The sequence below is a fragment of the Microcaecilia unicolor genome, chromosome 4, assembly GCF_901765095.1.
Source record: "Microcaecilia unicolor chromosome 4, aMicUni1.1, whole genome shotgun sequence".
Taxonomy (NCBI): domain Eukaryota; kingdom Metazoa; phylum Chordata; class Amphibia; order Gymnophiona; family Siphonopidae; genus Microcaecilia; species Microcaecilia unicolor.
In genome coordinates this window covers 78,995,316-79,008,275 of record NC_044034.1, presented here as the reverse complement: position 1 = coordinate 79,008,275, position 12,960 = coordinate 78,995,316, and the positions used below count along the sequence as shown (strand labels likewise).

Here is a 12,960-nt window from a genome sequence, read left to right as displayed (position 1 = left end):
TTCAGACAGGTTAATTTACCCACTCTTCTTAAAATTAAATGCTTTAAAGCACTGTCCTCTTTCAGTCTGTGGGAAACAGCTTCATGCAGAGGACCCTAATTTCTAACATCAAAGATTGCATACTCTAGTAACGTTAGCTGTAGCCAGATCCTTATTAGCTGTGTCTTGTACTTCTGGTAATCTTGTCTCCTGATTGGCCCAACAGGAACCAGCCCAGGGCAAGCTTGAATATTTCTTGCCCTGCCTCTGGGCTTGTTTCCTTGGATGCACTTCTTGGAGGTACACTGACATTAAGACTTACCTTGAGTAGCATAGCCGCCGAGAGGGGGGGCAGGGAGGACAAAATTCCCCAGGCCCAGGCCTCCAAGGGGAGTCCGGCGCCGCAGTCCCACCCACCCTCCATCGTCGACTGCCACCAGGCCAGGCCCCCTGTATTGAAATCACAGCGCCTCTCACCTTCGTGTGAAAGCGCTGCAGGCAGCAGGGCAGCAGATCATCTCCCTTCGGGCCTCCTTCCCTCCCTGTGTCCCGCCCTCGTCTGACGTAACTTCCATGAGGCCGGGACACAAAGAGGGAAGGGGGCTGAAGGGAGGCGATCTGCTGCCCTCAGCGCTTTCACACGGAGGTGAGAGGCGCTGTGATTTTAATACAGGGGGCCCAGCCCAGTGGCGGATGGAGGGGGGGGTGAGTGGAGGGGGGATCAGTGGCAGCGGCGACCTCAGGGGGCCAGCGGAGGGGCAGCGGGGGTGGCTTTGCCCCAGGCCCGGCCCAGTCTCTCGGCGGCCCTGTTGAGTAGTCCTAGCTTACATCTTGTTCTTATCTAGAATACAAGCCTTAGGAGTCCCTATCTAGTAGCTAAGGACTGGGTAGTGACTCTGTGACAGAATGAACCAGCCCAGGTAAACGTGCTGAAAGATTAGTGCGGAAGGGCATTTTCAATATGACGTTTAAGTCCAACTTTGGACTTTTTGCTCAAAAAGTCCAAAATTCAAGTGGGAAATATAGCCATTTTCAAAACAGAAAAACATCTATCTTTTTTTTTTAATGGCAATTTGCTAGATGTTTTTGTGCTTTGTGTGTTTATTTTTGGGTCCATTTTCCAAAAAAAAAAAAGTCCAAGTGAAAAACGCACAAAATCAAGCCATTGGGATGTAGGAGTTGCCAGCATTCTTAGTAGACTAGCTACATAGACATCCCAGGAGACCAATGTGGCATCCTAGGGAGCACTGCAGTGGACTTCAGATAAATGCACTAAGGTACACATCTCACCACTGTTCCCTTATCTTGTCTGCTGAGTCCCCCGAAACCCCTACCCTCAACTGTACACCACTACAATACCTCTTATGGGTGAAAGGGGCACCTATATGTGGGTACAGTAGATTTCTGGTGAGTTTTGGAGGACTCACAACTTCCACCACTAGTGTAACAGGTAGAGGGAGGTATGGGCTTGGGTCCATCTCTCTGCAGTGCACTGCACCCACCACTAGACTACTGTATTTTGCTCTAACGGACCTAAATATAACATTTGAGACTGGCAAGTAATGTTTTTAATCATATTTTTGGGTGGGTGGGAGGGGGGTTAGTGACCACTGGGGGAGTAAGAGGAGGTCACCCCTGATTACCTCTAGTGGTCATTTAGAGCACTTTTTTGTGGCTTATTTGCTAATAAAACAGGTCTAGACCAAAACATCCAACTTATAGCCCTGGATGTTTTTGTTTTGTTCCATTATGGCAGAAAAAAGTCTAAGTGTTAGGAACGCCAAGATCCCGCCCTTAACACACCCCTGACATGCCCGCTTGTGATTTGAATGCACTTCTGATGGACTTTCTGAGAAGCTCTGAGAGAAGAGGACATTTCTCTGGTAAGTGAATATTATTTTGTGCTTTGGGAACTTAAAGCTTGGGGTTTAAAGAAGGAATTGTAGGTTATTGATAGGCAAAATAAAAATATAAAAAGCAAATTTTATCAACTAATCTCCATAGTCTTTTCCACTTAGTTCTAAAAAGTTTGAACCACAGCATTAACAGATAGAATCTAGCAGGCACAGCAGGATCTAGATTAGTGCTGGGGAGGAGCCGGCTGTCTTGGTACATGTAGGTACCATTGACATAGGAAAATGTGGGAGAGAGGTTCTGGAAGCCAAATTTAGGTTCTTAGGAAGAAAGCTCAAATCCAGATCCTCTAGGGTAGCATTTTCTGAAATGCTACCTGTTCCACTCGCAGGGCCCAAGAAACAGGCAGAGCTCCGGAGTCTCAATGCGTGGATGAGATGATAGTGCAGGGCGGAGGGTTTTAGATTTGTTATTCTTCAGGTATATTAGTGAAAGGAGAATGACTAAAAAGGGAATTGTGAGACTAAAAGATACTGCGAACCGCTATGTGTAAAATGATGAAGAAAAAGCAAATTTGCTAAATAGATACTTTTGTTCTGTTTTCACAGAGGAAAATCCTGGAGAAGGACCACGATGGACTGGAAATAATACAATTGAGAATGAAGTGGATAGAGCACCGTTCACGGAAGAAAGTGTGTATCAACAACTTGAAAAGCTAAAGGTGGACAAAGCCATGGGACCGGACAGGATCCACCCCAGGATATTGAGGGAGCTCAGAGAGGTTTTGGCGGGTCCTCTTAAAGATTTGTTTAATATATCCTTGCAGACGGGAAAGGTTCCGAGGGATTGGAGAACGGCGGAGGTGGTCCCTCTTCACAAAAGTGGTGATAGGGAAGAAGCTGGAAACTACAGGCCGGTAAGCCTCACTTCGGTTATTGGAAAAGTAATGGAAGCGATGCTGAAGGAAAGGATAGTGAATTTTCTGGAAGCCAATAAGTTGCAAGATCCGAGACAACAAGGTTTTACCAAAGGGAAATCGTGCCAAACGAATCTCATTGAGTTCTTTGATTGGGTGACAGGAGAATTGAATCAGGGACGAGCTATGGACGTAATCTACTTAGATTTCAGCAAAGCTTTTGACACGGTTCCCCACAGGAGGCTCTTAAATAAACTGGAGGGGCTGAAGATAGGACCTGAAGTGGTGAACTGGATTAGGAACTGGTTGACGGACAGACGCCAGAGGGTGGTGGTGAATGGAATTCGCTCGGAGGAAGGAAAGGTGAGTAGTGGAGTGCCTCAGGGATCGGTGCTGGGGCCGATTCTGTTCAATATATTTGTGAGTGACATTGCCGAAGGGTTAGAAGGTAAAGTTTGCCTATTTGCGGATGATACTAAGATCTGTAACAGAGTGGACACCCCGGAGGGAGTGGAAAACATGAAAAAGGATCTGAGGAAGCTAGAAGAATGGTCTAAGGTTTGGCAATTAAAATTCAATGCGAAGAAATGCAAAGTGATGCACTTAGGGAATAGAAATCCACGGGAGACGTATGTGTTAGGCGGGAAGAGTCTGATAGGTACGGGCGGAGAGAGGGATCTTGGGGTGATAGTATCTGAGGATTTGAAGGCGACGAAACAGTGTGACAAGGCGGTGGCCATAGCTAAAAGGTTGTTAGGCTGTATAGAGAGAGGTGTGACCAGCAGAAGAAAGGGGGTGTTGATGCCCCTGTATAAGTCGTTGGTGAGGCCCCACCTGGAGTATTGTGTTCAGTTTTGGAGGCCGTATCTTGTTAAGGATGTAAAAAGAATTGAAGCGGTGCAAAGAAAAGCTACGAGAATGGTATGGGATTTGCGTTACAGGACGTATGAGGAGAGACTTGCTGAACTAAACATGTATACTCTGGAGGAAAGGAGAAACAGGGGTGATATGATACAGACGTTCAAATATTTGAAAGGTATTAATCCGCAAATGAACCTTTTCTGGAGATGGGAAGGTGGTAGAACAAGAAGACATGAAATGAGATTGAAGGGGGGCAGACTCAAGAAAAATGTCAGGAAGTATTTTTTCACGGAGAGAGTAGTGGATACTTGGAATGCCCTCCCGCGGGAGGTGGTGGAAATGAAAACAATAACGGAATTCAAACATGCGTGGGATAAGCATAAAGGAATCCTGTGCCGAAGAAATGGATCTTCAGGAGCTTAGTCAAGATCGGGAGGCAGGGCTGGTGGTTGGGAGGCGGGGATAGTGCTGGGCAGACTTGTACGGTCTGTGCCAGAGCCGGTGGTTGGGAGGCAGGGCTGGTGGTTGGGAGGTGAGGATAGTGCTGGGCAGACTTATACGGTCTGTGCCCTGAAGAGCACAGGTACAAATCAAAGTAGGGTATACACAAAAAGCAGCAAATATGAGTTATCTTGTTGGGCAGACTGGATGGACCGTGCAGGTCTTTTTCTGCCGTCATCTACTATGTTACTGTGTTAGGAACTGGGCAACATTCTGGGGAAGGGGGAGCCTATTCCGAAAGGATGGGCTCCACCTTAACCAGGATGGGACCAGGCTGCTGGCATCGGCATTTAAAAAGGAGGTAGAGCAGCTTTAAAACTAGAAACGGGGGGGGGGGGGGGGGGGGCAACAGTCACTCAAAAGCGCATGGTTCAGGATAAGGTATCTTTCAAAGATATCACCAAAACAGGGAAGATAGGGTATCCTGATAGTGAGGTTGCAAAAGAGACTGTATTAGATAATGGAGTGTCCTTAAATAAAAATAAAAATCTGACAAAATATTGCAAATCAATACTGTCAAGTACTAAGCATGATGTAGATAGGAACAACAAACATAGTTTGAAATGTCTATATGCGAATGCCATGAGCCTAAGAAATAAGATAGGAGAGTTACAATATATTGCACTAAATGAAAAATTAGATATAATAGGCATCTCTGAGACCTGGTGGAAGGAGAATAAGCAGTGGGACACTGTCATACCGAGGTACAAATTATATCGTAGTGATAGAGTGGATCGAATTTGTGGAGGGGTAGCATTGTATATTAATGAGAGCCTTGAATCAAATAGCTTGAAAATTCTGAAGGAAACAACACACTTCTTGGAATCACTGTGGATTGAAATTCCATGTGTAAAGGGGAAAAGGATAGTGATAGGAGTGTACTACCGTCCACCTGGCCAGGATGAACAGACGGATGCAGAAATGTTAAAGGAAATTAGGGACGCAAACAAACTAGGCAACGCATTAATAATGGGTGATTTGAATTACGCCGATACTGACTGGATCAATGTAACATCGGGGCATGCTAGGGAGGTGAAATTCAGGAGCTGACGAGAGAAGGAAAAATTCTATACCTAGTCCTTAGTGGAGTGCATGATCTGGTGCAGGAGGTAATGGTGCTGGGGCCGCTTGATAACAGTGATCATAATATGATCGGTTTTGATATTAGCTTTGAAGTAAGTATACATGGGAAATCAAATATGTTAACGTTTAACTTTAAAAAAGGAGACTATGATAAAATGAGAAGAATGGTGAAAAAAAAACTTAAAGGTTCGGCTGCGAGGGTCAAAAATTTACATCAGGCGTGGATGCTGTTCAAAAACACCATCCTGGAAGCCCAGACCAAATATATTCCGTGTATTAAAAAAGGAGGACGGAAGACCAAACGACAGCAGGCGTGGTTAAAAAATGAGGTGAAGGAAGCTATTAAAGCTAAAAGAAAATCCTTCAGAAAATGGAAGAAGGAACCGACTGAAAATAATAAGAAACAGCATAAGGAAAGTCAAGTCAAATGCAAAGCGCTGATAAGGAAGGCTAAGAGGGACTTTGAAAAAAAGATTGCGTTGGAGGCAAAAACACATAGTAAAAATTTTTTTTAGGTATATTAAAAGCAGGAAGCTGGCAAAAGAATCGGTTGACCGGTAGATGACCGAGGAGTAAAAGGGGCTATCAGGGAAGACAAAGCCATAGCGGAGAGATTAAATGAATTCTTTGCTTCGGTCTTCACCAAGGAAGATTTGGGTGGAATACCGGTGCCAGAAATGGTATTCGAAGCTGACGAGTCGGAGAAACTTAATGAATTCTCTGTAAACCTGGAGGATGTAATGGGGCAGTTCTACAAACTGAAGAGTACCAAATCTCCTGGACCAGATGGTATTCATCCCAGAGTACTGATAGAACTGAAAAATGAGCTTGCGAAGCTATTGTTAGTAATATGTAATTTATCCTTAAAATTGAGCGTGGTACCGGAAGATTGGAGGGTGGCCAACGTATCGCCGATTTTTTTTTTAAAAGGTTGCAGAGGAGATCCGGGAAATTATAGACTGGTGAGTCTGACGTCGGTGCTGGGCAAAATGGTAGAGACTATTATTAAGAACAAAATTACAGAGCATATTCAAAAGCATGGATTAATGAGACAAAGTCAACATGGATTTAGTGAAGGGAAATCTTGCCTCACCAATCTACTACATTTCTTTGAAGGGGTAAACAAACATGTGGATAAAGGTGAGCCAGTTGATATTGTGTATCTGGATTTTCAGAAGGCATTTGACAAAGTGCCTCATGAAAGACTCCAGAGGAAATTGGAGAGTCATGGGATAGGAGATAGTGTTCTATTGTGGATTAAACACTGGTTAAAAGATAGAAAACAGAGAGTAGGGTTAAATGGTCAGTATTCTCAATGGAGAAGGGTAGTTAGTGGGGTTCCCCAGGGGTCTGTGCTGGGACCACTGCTTTTTAACATATTTATAAATGACCTAGAGATGGGAGTAACTAGTGAGGTAATTAAATTTGCTGATGACACAAAGTTATTCAAAGTCATTAAATCACAGGAGGATTGTGAAAAATTACGAGAGGACTTTACGAGACTGGGTGTCTAAATGGCAGATGACGTTTAATGTGAGCAAGTGTAAAGTGATGCATGTGGGAAAGAGGAACCCGAATTATAGTTACGCCATGCAAGATTCTACGTTAGGAGTCACGGACCAAGAGATCTAGGCGAAAGGGATCTGTAGTAGACGTCATCGTTGATGATACGTTGAAACCTTCTGCTCAGTGTGCTGTGCGGCTAAGAAAGCAAATAGAATGTTAGGTATTATTAGGAAAGGAATGGAAAACAAAAATGAGGATGTTATAATGCCTTTGTATCGCTCCATGGTGGAACCGCACCTCGAATATTGTGTTCAATTCTGGTCGCCGCATCTCAAAAAAGATATAGTGCAATTAGAAAAGGTGTAGAGAAGGGCGACGAAAATGATAAAGGGGATAGGATGACTTCCCTATGAGGAAAGGCTAAAGAGGCTAGGGCTCTTCAGCTTGGAGAAAAGGCAGCTGAGGGGAGATATGATAGAGGTCTATAAAATAGTGAGTGGAGTTGAACGGGTAGATGTGAAGCGTCTGTTTACGCTTTCCAAAAATACTAGAACTAGGGGTCATGAGATGAAGCTACAATGTAGTAAATTCAAAGAAAATCTTTCTTCACTCAATGTATAATTAAACTCTGGAATTTGTTGCCAGAGAATGTGGTAAATGCGGTTAGCTTGGCGGAGTTTAAAAAAGGTTTGGAAGGCTTCCTAAAGGAGAAGTCCATAGACCATTATTAAATGGACTTGGGGATAATCCACTATTTCTGGGATAAGCAGTATAAAATGTTTTGCACTTTTTTGGGATCTGCCAGGTATTTGTGACCTGGATTGGCCACTGTTGGAAACAGGATGCTGGGCTTGATGGACCTTTGGTCTTTCCCAGTATGGCAATACTTATGTACTTATGTACTTCACAGAAAAACATCTAAAAATTGTTTTCAAAAATACCAGTTTGGATATTTTTGTGAGAAAAAACATCCAAATGCAGATTTATGCCACTTTTTGGACATTTTTCTCTTTTGAAAATGAGCCCCTCAGTCACCTAAATTAAAAAAAACAAAAACAAACAATAGGACTCATAAATTTGAGTGACTACAGCAGCTTAAAGGTAATAAATATTAATAAAACAACAAAAGTAAAAAAATGTATCATCATATTTTTCTTTTTTTGTGTCTGTTGTTTTATTTCTTTTTACTTTTAAAGTGGACTAACACAGCAACCACACTACTGTATCCACAGCAACTTAAAGAATTACCAAGTTACCCTGTTCCCAAAGGGAGATTTTAGGCCAATCAAGGCCTTATTAGAAACCTATCATGATGCATTATGGGCTCTGTAGCGCTGAATTCAATGGGTAGAATCATGGATTATAAATCCCACACTGGCCAAAAAGTCACCCTCCTGGAATTAGGTAATTTAGCAGCTCTGCATTACGAGGTTCCTTTTGAAGTGTTTCCAGTGGTTCCTGGCACATCCCAGAGCTGCTAAGTTGCCGTGTTAGTCCACTTTTAAAGGTAATAAATAGAAACAAATTAAAACATAGAAAAGAAAATAGGATGATACCTTTTATATTGGACTAAATACATTTTTTTTATTAACTTTCGAAGGTAACCCTTCTTCTTCAGGTCAGAAATAGTCCAATAAAAAAGGAATCATCTTATTTTCTTTTCTCTGTTTGGATTATGACCTTACATCCCAAAGCAGTTTGGGATTAGTAGTCCCTGATTCCACCCATTGCCATCAGCACTTAGGTCCTATAATACATCCTAAAATCTCTGTCCTGGAACTTGGAAGCTCTGACACTCACAGGAGGTTCTTACAGAAGAGATCCAGGCGGGCTTCATTTGCTGCCTCTTCCCCAAAGGAAAAACCTTGTGCTTTATTTCTCTGCTGGATGAGAACAGCCCACTTCTATGCAATCTGAAAGACATTATAACTGCCATGATCTTGGGTTTGGGATGCCCTCATCTGCTCCAAAGATTCCTAAATATGTGGTTTAAAGTTGTGCTTTAAAGTCTTCTGCTTCCAGGACTCCAACTCCTGGTATTTCTGTCAGGTTACACCTACTTTTGCTTTAGAGTCTCTTGCATCTAAGACACTAGCTTCTGGTATTTCTGTCCTACAGCTACCCTTGCTTCAGTGCAATAGGGTTAGGAATAAAGGGGGAATTGCTCCTGCCCCATCACTATACTATCAATATTCTTGCTAAGTGCCGATTGGATGCCTATTAGGGGGGGGGAGGGGAGGTGATACATTGCCTAACGTTGATGCTGATGTAGGGGTCAATGAGGGTACAGGGTGGGTTGGATGATGCTCTTAGGTGGTTGTGGGTTGCTATCGGGGGTATGAATTGTGATCAGGGGGATTTGGATGTTTTTTGCGACACCCCCCTCTTAATAGACAAAATTGCCTTGAAACAAAACGTTTATTAAAACATAATGACAATTTATAAAACCAAAATGACAAACGCAGTAAAGTAAACAAAACAGGTTGTTTTGTTTTTTTGCCTGCACACCCTATTTGCATGTATATTGATATATATGCAGGGAAATGGGTTTATAAAATTACCCCAATGATGCTTTCTCTGCATGATGATGCCTAAAAAGGAGCCCAGCACTGTATAACTCTACTTAGGATTATTTTTCCCTATAAGCACTACTTTGCATTTGATTACATTTCACAGTTTGATGCCTAGTTCTCTAGTCAGGCAAACTCCTTCTGTATTTCCTTTCAGTTTTTTAAAAACTACTTTTCATTGCTCCCTTTTCCAGATATTTAATGAATACGATAAACACCAGTACCAGTATCTAGTGGGGTACTCCACTATTTACCTTTCCACTGAGAAAATTGTAAGTGATATATTCAGAAGGGCTGTCTGGTAAAGTTTTGTATTTTGAGGATGATATCAAAATCTGCAGTAGGATAAACACCCCTAATGGTGTAGGTAACAGCAGGAGGAATCTAGTGAAGCTTGAAGAATGGTCTAGAATTTGGAAGCTAAGATTTAATGCTAAAACTGCAGGGTCGTACATTTGGGCAGCAAAAACCTAATGGCGCAGTGCAGTATAGGGGGTGAAGTATTTCCATGCACGAAAGAAGAGCGGGATTTGGAAAGTGATTGTATCTTATGATCTTTAAAGTGGTCAAACTGAACGGCCAGCAGAAAAAGGAATGATAGGGCCTCTGAATAAGTCCCTGATGAGACCTCATTTAGAGTACAGTGTATAACCGACAAGAAGAGGGATCCTTTTTGGATCTGGTCCTTGGTGGCGTGTTGGGTCCCCTGGGAAACAGTTATCATAGCATGTGCACACTTAGGTTCAAACCCTGCCCCAGCCCAACTTCAGGAAGGCTTCCTCAGCCTGCAGATAAAGTTAAAAGCCTTCAGGTTGCATACTTTAAAATTGTCAAAAATATGTCTGCATTTTACATCAGAAAAATTAATCAAACCAAACAGTAGATGTAAATGCCTGTGTCTAGTTTTCTTGGGATAATGTGCAAAGTGGAAATACAAGAATGTTGTTGTTTTGAAAATCCAGCAGCATCTGCAATGTGGAAAGTACATGCACTCTTTTCGCTAGTGTAAACAGTTATGAAATCATCCCTGTTTTGTATTATAATATTACTGTTGCCGTAAATCTCATTAATCAGGGACCAGCCATTCTCAGCATAATATAATAGCACATGTCCTTTAACATAATTTGTAGGCTGCAATTCAAACAAAGAAAATTAATGAGAGCCGCATGTTCATTCTGATTTATAATTAATCCCTGAGGAGATATTATAATGATTTTGAAATCTCCTCCTCCCACCAAATGCAAAGAATTTCTGTTAGTGCTACTATTTTAAGAAGCCAAATTTAATATATCTCTATCCACTTCACAATTCAGTATTTATTTCTGCATTATTCTAATCTAAACATGTTTACTTTTTAAACGCACATGTGAGTTTGGATCTACCTTTCTGTGTGCCTTTAAATCAGCATTTCTAGATCATGTACAGCTAGCTTTCCTCTTCTTTATTCCTGCTTGATTCCTTCTGACCCACTGACACTCACTCCTGAGTCTCTTGCCTCATCCTGTGCCTGCAATAAGCGGCAGGCAAAGGAAGGAAACCCAGTAACAGTGCAAGCCCTGAAGTAGCTAAGTTGGATGTAGCAGGCTATCACTCAACCTTAACCAATCAAGTTGATGCCAACACATTGGTGGTGGCTGGGTACTCTCCAACAAGGCCAGCAGATAAGGTAAGATAAGATAGAGAGCTTAGTGGATAGGTGATAGGTGTATATACACCCCTAGACATTCACACACTCCCAAGGTACCTAGCAGTGGAATTGTCACGGGGGGAGGGGCTGGGGTCCTGCCCCCCCCCCCCCTTTGGACTTGGGCTCTCTCCAAACCTGCAGCACCTGTGCAATAGCTGGCAGGGATGCCAAAGCCCTGCCAGCCGAAGAAATCCTCTGCCCAAGCCACCCCCTAGCGCTGCTTCACAAATGTGGAAGTCAGCAGCGTGCATGCTAACTCCCCGAGCATGCTCAGTTAATTTGTGAACTGAGCATGCTCAGGGAATGCTGGGTTTCAGCTGCTGAAGGCATGCCGCCAACTTCCTCACTCCTGAGGCAGCAGATTTCTTTGTCTGGTGGGGCTTCAGCATCTTCACCAACAAAGGTATGATACCTAATATAGTGGGGGCAGGGAAGGAAAATGTGTGGCCCCCAGTCTACCTCTGGGCAACCCCAAAACTGGACTGCTGCTACCTAGTATTTGGTTGTTCAAGCAATAGCCTCACTAATGTAGATTATTACAAAGCTTGATGGTAAGACAGAGAGAGGAAAATGAATATTGGTTTATGCATGGGAAGTTTAGCCAGGATGGTAAGAACCAATGAGTGCAACAACAAAATGTGACCTGAATAAGTAGCAATATCCTACAGCTTCCAGCTGGAATATATCCATGTAAGGATGGATTTTTATAACTGGGCAGACTGGATGGACAAATGGGTCTTCATTTGCCTTCATCTACTATGGCAGTGTTCTGTAGCACCAGGATAGATAAGCAGGCACACTTCCCCTGCCATAGATATGCTTGCAGTAATCCATTAATCACGCGCTCCTCTTTCAGTCACATGTACGATGGAAGCATCTGTAGGGTATATAACCACTTGGGTACTATGATCATATTATAGAGAGCTATGCTCCCCAGAAGGGAAATCGGGTATGTACGCCAGAGCTCTAGCATGCTTCTCATGGAGGACAACAGCAGTGTAACATTCCTCTCATAAAGCTTAGATAGGACAACTGGAATAAAGACTCCTAAATGCTTGAGACCCTCTTCCACTCAACTAAGCAGGAACTCCCCTCACCAGGACGTTCGGATTCCAGAGCAGGATGGAAGAGCCTGTGTCTTCTCCATATTTAGATGAAAACCGGAAAGTGTTCCATAATCCTGTAACAAGTCCAGGAGTACTGACAGGGAAGACTGAGGATTGGTAAGAGTCAAAAGGAGATCATCCGCAAATGCCAACCGGCAGAGGGTTGACAAGACCTTATCTCAAAGCACAGTGCATTTTATCCTCCAGAACCTCAGCACCATAGACTGGCAAAAAGGCATCATATCTCAGGCATAGTGCCAAAGGGACATGCTAAGTGACACAACCTGTCTCTTTCGTGCAAATAAATATGACCTGGATTTAATATGGCTTTGATGTTGGTTATTGCCCTTCTCTTTCAATTGGCAATGGCCATCCAGATCATCCATGGCTGGAGGTGTCAGACTTTTATGCTTAGATCACTATCCAGCTTATAATTGAAAAAGAAAAACGCCTATATTGCGACCCAAATCGGGAGATAGACGTTTATCTCACAAAAACGAATAAAGCGGTATAATCGAAAGCCGAATTTGGACGTTTTCAACTGCACTCTGTCGCGGATGCGGACAAAGTTAATGGGGGCGTGTCAAAGGCGTGGGGAAGGCGGAACTGGGGCGTGGTTATCGGGCGATCAGAGATGGGCGCCTTTCGCCAATAATGGAAGAAAAATATGCGTTTTTAGCGAGAATTTAGGGCACTTTTCCTGGACCCTGTTTTTCCACAAATAAGGCCCCCAAAAAGTGCCCTAAATGACCAGATGACCACTGGAGGGAATCGGGGATGACCTCCCCTGACTCCCCCAGTGGTCACAAACCCCCTCCCACCACAAAATATGCCGTTTCACAACTTTTTATTTTCACCCTCAAATGTCATACCCACCTCCCTGGCAGCAGTATGCAG

General features: G+C 43.2%; 1 protein-coding gene across 1 annotated transcript in view; it reads right to left on the bottom strand.

Annotated features, from left to right (window-relative positions):
* The window catches only part of KL (klotho), a 124,956-nt gene that overhangs the window by 24,395 nt on the left and 87,601 nt on the right, over positions 1–12,960 (bottom strand). The window lies entirely within an intron of this gene.